The following is a 7,911-nucleotide window of genomic DNA, read 5'->3' as shown; positions in this document are numbered from 1 at the left end:
AAAAAAAAAAAAAAAAAAAAAAAAAAAAAATATTTCATCAAATCTTGGAATTAAAATTTCTTTTTATGAAATTTCCTTCGATTAAAAGATTTGAGAAGACGATGGAAAATTGCAAAAGCGAAAGTGAGAGTTTCACGAAGACAGAAAATAAGGTCCGTTCGGTAAACTTCTCCGAGAACCTCCAAAGCATTAACCATATTTAGACATGGGCTGGTGAAGGACTACGCGCGTCATGGCCATTTTTGGCAACAATAAAGGAGCTGTAAATGGAAAAGAAGAAAGAAAGGAAAGCAGAGAGGCATATTCTTGTCTCGAATTATTATAACATGTTATATTTGCACGCGTTGTTTCTACGATATTGACATTTTTCTCTATATATGTAGATAATCGAAAGTACGATTCAATGTTTCCTTTCGATTGTTATAATAGAAAACTGTTATCCCACACCACTCGAAAAAGTATATTTGCGTTCCATTACAAGGGATATTGATTCGACGAGATATATTTTATATGGATTTTTAAGAAGAAAATAGATATTTTTTTTTTTCTTTTTTTCTTTTTTACCTCGCTACACTTTCAAAAAATTGTATCAACCTCTTTATTTTACATAACCGTAATTTACTTTCATTTTAAATGTACTAAATGTCCAGTAACTTGTGGATGGCAATATTCGCGTATAATAGCCTTTCAACCCTGATACCACTTACACATACCACTTTACTGTCGTTCGATAATTCTATTCACTGGCATAAAAGCGTACCGTGGAGTTATCAATGAATTATCGTTCACTGTACACCGTTTCCTTCGCCTCCTCTCGAACCTCCCCCTCCCCTCACTGAAATTTTGCAACGTTATTCGAAAAAATTTGAATTGCGAAGAAAATCGATTTTTTCCTTCTTTCCTTCCTTCTTCAATTCAACCCATTTCGGATATACATTCGAAACGATTATTTTAAATTTGTTTCTCGTCGAGAATGTTGCTGATTAAAGTTTTCTCACAGGCATAAAATAACTTTATGAATGAATTCCGCCACGGAATAATTGTGATCTTCCTTTATTCAATTGGACGCTCCGTGAACCGAAGAAAAATCGTTTCTTTCTATGAAATTTTCTCCCGAGCGGAAATTTATTGGAACGTTTGGGAAATATAAGCGAAGACGGACAGCTGGAGGACAGCTGCAGATAAACGAAAAAAAAAAGTGTCCTTTTTCCTATTTCTCTTCCTTTCGTTGTGTATAAATCGTCGTAGCCTGCACGATAAATCACGCATTCGATCTCGAGAATATCACCTCTTCTTCTTTTAAACGACGAAAATAACGATTGACGAATTACGCGTTTTATTAATTAAATTTCTCAAATGAGAAATTTCAAAAAGAAATGTTAAAAAAAATATAAATTATACCAAAAACCAGGGCAGCTATTCTTATCCGATTAAAGTCATCGTTCTCTTCTTCCTTGGATTCCTCTCGCTTTTGCAAATCACTTTCAGAACTTTTGTTTCGAAATTATATTCCTCTAACAAAAGTTCATTGTCGATCACCAATCACAATTTATTTATCACATCACGTGTAGAGAATTTAAACTAAAAAAAAAATGATGCACTTTTCCTCAAAAACGAGATAAATACGAGAAGACTTATTTATTTAAACGAATTTCATCGAATCTTTGATATTTATCCATCAATTTTCACAATAAAACAAAATATTCCTATTGTCTCTCGCACAATTTCTTCACTTACATATCTCTATATATACATCGTGGCGGAATTCGAACAAATCGGTTTAAAGATTACAATCGAGAATGGTTTCTTAACAACGAGAGACGCGTAAAATATTTGTGAGAATCGCACACTGGTGTCGCAACACTGGTACGCGCCAAAAATCGATTGACGAAAAATCTCTCATTGGAGATGAGTTGCCGCGGAAGTATTCGGAAATTCGTGAGACTGTTTAACGTGAAAAACGCGATGCCCGAGATCAACATATCTAATTTTAAAAAGGTTAATTTTAAAAACTTTCCTCCCCCCTCCCCATTCCCGCGCAACCTTGGAAGTATACACGATACACGCACACGCACACACACGCGGGATACGAACTCGAACTCGCGTTTCCCTCGTATCTTTTCCCTTCTTTGCACTTCCTTTTACTCCCCCTTTGTTTCTTTCTTTGCTCACTACTCGTTTCTTCGAATTCACTCTCGTATTTTTAAGCTTCACGTCCAACGATTTTTCATCTTTCGTGCATCTGTTCTCTGCTGAATCAACTCTCGAGTCCAGTCGATATCAACTTTACACTTTTGTTGTTTCCTCGATTCGGGTCTCGAAATAAATCGTGGCAATCGAACGTTTTCGATTCGGACGTTTCATCGAATTACGATTCCTTTTTTTCATCGGTACAATTTCATTGTTGGATTTCGTGACACGCGAAATCTTGTAATTTCATTTTCAGAATCGTTTCAATTTGCTGTATACGTGTGTATTAATACGAGCAATTGGAAGATTGGAGATTTCCGTGCGACATCAATAATAAATCTATCTGGAATGTTCGATAACAGCACATTCTGCGAATACCAGAGAAAGCGAGGGAGTACGAAAGGAAATCTACGAATCCTAAAAATCGATCGATGCTCTTCCCGAATATAAACACGAAGGTTTAATCCATTTCTTTTCAACGATATATAAAATATAAATATTCGCGACGTGTAATCGTTCGATACTCGTCATTGAATTTTTCTCTAATCGTAAAAAAAAAAAAAAAAAAAAAAAAGAAACGATCAACGATTCTGAAACATTCATCGCTGAAAGATCCGTGGAAATTAATTTTTCAACGAAGCGCGAAACGAAACACGAGTGAATTTTCTATCGTAATAATGATTTAAACATCGTGGAAACTGGATATTGCGTATCCTCGTCTTGTTTATCCCTCGGGCAAAGTTGGCGATGTGGGGCAAAAATGTGCAGCGGGGGATAAATTTTTTATCTAAAAAATTCATAAAAAAGTTTCGCGAATAATATCGAAATGAGCTGTACGAATGTTTATCCAAAGTGGGGAGTGTATAATGGGGCTGACACAGTTATAAATAGAGCGACGCTTTTCGTGGCGCGAAATTAAAAGTGCACGTTTTGTAAATTGTTCGTTTCACGGCCGCTTAAATCGAACCCTATTTGCACAGCAACGTTTTCAAACGTGACTCTCGGCCTCCGAATCCGTGATATTCTAATCATCCGATGAAAACATGTTGCGAAAAAGAAAAAATTATTAATTACGAGTCCAATGGAGATAATCAATAAAATTATAGGATAAGCAAAAATCTACGATTTTTCGATTCAATTGTATATTATATTTATATCTATCTATAAAGAATCCAAGTTTAAAAATCATTTATTTGAAATACGATATTTCTTTCTATCTGTCCAACGTCGTGTTTATTTGCGAGTTTATCCAAGAAGTTCGATGCCGGTTCGTACATAAGCAATATTATTATCTACTACGGAATGTTATTCTTGGAGCCTATCTACAAAATCAACAAACTTGTATGGTTCTCTGCCCGTTTAAAGCAAAGTGAAAAAAAGGAGAAATAAGGAAAAATCGAGCATGGCACGATTCTATATAAAATTTCCAATTACTTCGAATTTCGATCGGGTCGATTTTCTTAATCAAGGATGTGTTTTGAGCAAGCGTAGCGGAAATATCGAATGATGTATCGCGATAGGCATTCATAATTTCCGGCTGGGTCTGGGTAACGTCTGGTCCCTTTAATAGCGTTACACCATGAATAACGCGGAGTCGAGGTCCGCGTGGAATTTTCTCGTCAATTTTTCGCTTTAAACTCGACTATAAACCGCAAATTCGAAAATCGATGGTCGCGAGGCTTTTGAGACGAATGCCTCCGCCCTCCCGCCCCCTCGTTTCGTTTACTTTTCGTCCAATTTTCGTCCGATAATGCACCGATTATGAAATTTTCGGCCCTCCGTACAACAATCTCGTTATCCCCCGCAAATTTTCGTCGATCGGCCGCATAATTATCGGCAACGATAATTGTGAATGAAAACTTTTCAACGGAGGAGGAGCAAACTCCTGTTCAACTTCACATAGGAACGGATCTTGTTTCATATGTTTCGTCGGATATTTCGATAAATTAAATTACATGAAAATTGTTAATTTTCGAACTAATTAAAATCAATTTCTGTTATTTTACATCGGGGACAAATTTTATTTTTTGACAATAATGAGGAATATTTTTGACGAGTGAGAAATCGTTATTTGTTAAAATTTCGATGTTATTATGTGGAAAGAATTAAACAAGTCTTTTCTTTCTTTTATAGATATTAAGTAAGATGTTTAATCGTAGATATTTAATTCTATCGAGAATGTCCTCGATCGTATAATAGTCGAGGAATGGAACGAGTAATGATGTAATAATGAGGCATTAATGAGGTAGAAGCTTAGTCTCGTTTCCTGAAATTTTAACTCAACATTTAGTTTCAAATTGATTGCCAACTATACGAAGGAATGCTTGATATAAATACGTTTCAAAAAATATAAACTAACAAACTGTTAAAAATATATATATAAAAAAAAAAGAAAAATTATATCCCTCATAAAATCATAAAGTAATGTAATTTATTAATAGAAGAAAATTTTAATAAGAATCGATTCTCTAAATTCTATTTTTATTTCTATTATTGAATTAAATATATACATCGCTCAAAGAAAAAAACAAATTTGTTTACTCACGTTAACATGTTTGCACGCGATTGTGAATAACTCCAGCTGCAACAAAATAAAAATTAATTATTATGCGGTATTAAAATAATAAATCACAGAAGAATATATCACCAATTTGCTAGTGATACGCGTCGATAAATGAGCGTGATGTCATCGACGTTTAATTAAATTAACAATTAAAACGAAATATAATAATATAAAATCGAAAAATATCGAAATCGATATAGAAAAGTGATTCGATTAGTGGATTCGAATATTTGGAAGATAGAGTTTTACTCCTCGCACAGTTTTCCGCCGCTGTGAATTTAAAATATTTTCAGAGCGCGCCAATTTCTCTCGAAGCACGAATGTTGTGTTTGCACAACTCTTTCCCAGAATACGAAATGGAAAGTTACTTTAGATTGAATCTTGAATTTCCCCTTCTGTGTATCAATAAAGTTAATGAAATTCTATATTAGTCCACCGTTCGAATATTTTTCAATATCGAATTTTAAATCGGGAGTAATAGAAAAATTTTTACACGATTTATCACGTAAATTAATTCAAAATATTTATTATTATCATACGCATTTCATGTATTTATATATATATAACAACCTATGAAATAAAATATTCTAATATCTGACGTACGAATTAATAGAATCAGATTGAGAGGGAAAAATTTTTATTCGTGCACTCGTATTTACACATTTTTACTTCTTAAAAGTTGCGCATCTCTCTGTTCCTTTTCAAATTAAATTTAAATAACGAATATCCAAAAAAAAAAAAAAAAAGTCGAAACAATATCGTGGTTTAATCCGCCCGGGGGGATTTTTTCTTCAAAAAGCAAGTTTGAAATTAAAAAAAAAAAAAAGCCGAAAAAATACGGTGGTTTAATCCGCCCGGGGGGATTTTTTCTTCAAAAAGCAAGTTTGAAATTAAAAAAAAAAAAAAGCCGAAAAAATACGGTGGTTTAATCCGCCCGGGGGGATTTTTTCTTCAAAAAGCAAGTTTGAAATTAAAAAAAAAAAAAAGCCGAAAAAATACGGTGGTTTAATCCGCCCGGGGGGATTTTTTCTTCAAAAAGCAAGTTTGAAATTAAAAAAAAAAAAAAGCCGAAAAAATACGGTGGTTTAATCCGCCCGGGGGGATTTTTTCTTCAAAAAGCAAGTTTGAAATTAAAAAAAAAAAAAAGAGAGAGAGAGAGAGAGCAAGAAACTTTTTACCATTGTCACAAATCGGTCGTTCGAGCGAGACGACTAGAAAATGCAATTTCAATCGTCCTACACACGCCGGTCGATGATGGATTTAGATCGTCCGCTTTTGCGGGTGAAAGTTTAAAAACAGTTTCGACGAGACGCGATGCCATTCGATGCCATTAACCATGGACGACTTTAATTGATTTCTTAAATTAGCCTCGGCTGTACACCGCCAACCTCGGGGACGGATGGGATAGGTTGAATCGCGGCCGGCCGGGAAATTGTGAATTTGAATCGTTACGTGAGGAACAGGAGGAACGAAGGAGGAACACGGTGAGGAGGAGAGAAAGAGAGAGAAGAAGGGAGAAAAGGGGGAAAAATAAAAAATAAAAAAGCGGATTCGATGCGACGAGGCGGCATTGTTCAAGGAGAGAAAAACAGAAATGGGTTCAACCAAGTTAATATCGAATCGAATGGGGCGGCAATCGGTACGAAACCAAGCGGAATGACCTTATTGCTTGGGTCGAGTGCAATCTGCAATTGACTTGGTTTGTTACTACAATTGGCTATTACCGATTTATAGGTATGAATTTTTAGAATAGATTTATTACAGATTTTGACGCGTTTCTTATATTTCGTAATTTAAATCATTCCTATAGTCTTTTTGAATCAAGGAAATATGATTTTGATTTTTAATTCGGATAGGATGAATAAAATTTGAAGAAATAATTCGGAATTTTCATCCTCCATTTTGAGATCCTTTGGAATTATATGTGTCACATTGTAGAAGAAAAAATAGCTGATAATAAATGATAAAAAAATAATAATCGATATAGTCAAAATCATGAATACATCTACAAGAAAAGATGTATTAACTATTTAATGTTTAACCGTTTAATATTTTTGATGCAAAATTATTATTGTATCGTGTTGTTAATCGACTTCGTAATGTTTTTCAGATACTTGTTAGAACGAAGCGTCCCAACACTTTCGAGCGACGATATGCATTCTCACACCTCTTTACATAACGTACAACTTATCGATAGTTCCATAACACTTAGTGGCTTTAATAGTCACTTGTGACAACCATGCGAGGATGTAACGTTCGTTGAAATGTAACTATACAATATTACCGTGTTATGCAAGCTTTTATAAGAATACGTTGCGTCGTCGACGAAGCGAGAGGAACAGTATTAAACTGAACCAAGTTTTGCATAATACATGCTCTGAAATCGTTACGTTCACCTCGTTTATGTTCTTCGCAACACGAAAATTGTTTACGTTTAGATGATATATCTAGCGAGGTGATCGTGAATAAAAAATGAAACAAACGAGGGGGAGGGCAAATATAAAGTAACGATTTTCTGTGACTGTGTTAAACACTTTGAAGATATATCGCACGATTCGAGATTTAAATATCGTAACAATCGATTATCGGAAGTAACTTATTAATTCTTTCTCACGCGTATTACGTTGATATTAAAAAAAAAAAAAAAAAAAAAACGAAGAACTTGTTTTTCATTGTTTGCTCCTTTGTCAAAGATCAAGTGTTTCCCTTTGCACCAATTTCTTGAGTATAATTTTAGAAATCGAATTGAATCGACACGGAGGGAAAAATAGCTGACAATTCTCTTATAGGCGCGCTTGTGTGTATCCTTTAAAGTGGGGTTAGATCCGACTGTTCCCATATAACTTATTTTTACCGCGGTGAAAATTCTTCTCGAGCGATCTGCGGGAAACGAGTGCGTAAACTTGCGATGACACGATAGGATTCGAAGTTCCCCTTTCTTTTATCGAATTGATATATATTCGCGTTTATGGACCGATTTATTCCCCGTAATGAAATTCCGTTTCAACATACAGGTAGATACGAATTTATTTGAATTAATAATATCGGATATAGATATTTCTTTCTCTCAAAAATGAATTTCTTAAACAATTTGGAGGATGCATAAAATATTTTATTTCGTTTAAATATTTTATCAGGTTCAAGCATTGATATATATT

The 7,911-nt window shown here is 34.4% G+C and overlaps 1 protein-coding gene across 1 annotated transcript in view; it reads right to left on the bottom strand.

The window, feature by feature from the left end:
* The window catches only part of LOC102679861 (1-phosphatidylinositol 4,5-bisphosphate phosphodiesterase epsilon-1-like), a 103,590-nt gene that overhangs the window by 68,990 nt on the left and 26,689 nt on the right, over window positions 1–7,911 (bottom strand). Inside the window, exon 3 of the mRNA XM_031509945.1 lies at window positions 4,736–4,771. The gene's annotated coding sequence lies outside the window, so the exon portion shown is untranslated. The remainder of the gene's footprint in view (window positions 1–4,735; window positions 4,772–7,911) is intronic.

The sequence above is a fragment of the Apis dorsata genome, unplaced genomic scaffold, assembly GCF_000469605.1.
Source record: "Apis dorsata unplaced genomic scaffold, Apis dorsata 1.3 scaffold_194, whole genome shotgun sequence".
NCBI lineage: Eukaryota > Metazoa > Arthropoda > Insecta > Hymenoptera > Apidae > Apis > Apis dorsata.
This window is presented reverse-complemented; position numbering and strand designations above follow the sequence as displayed.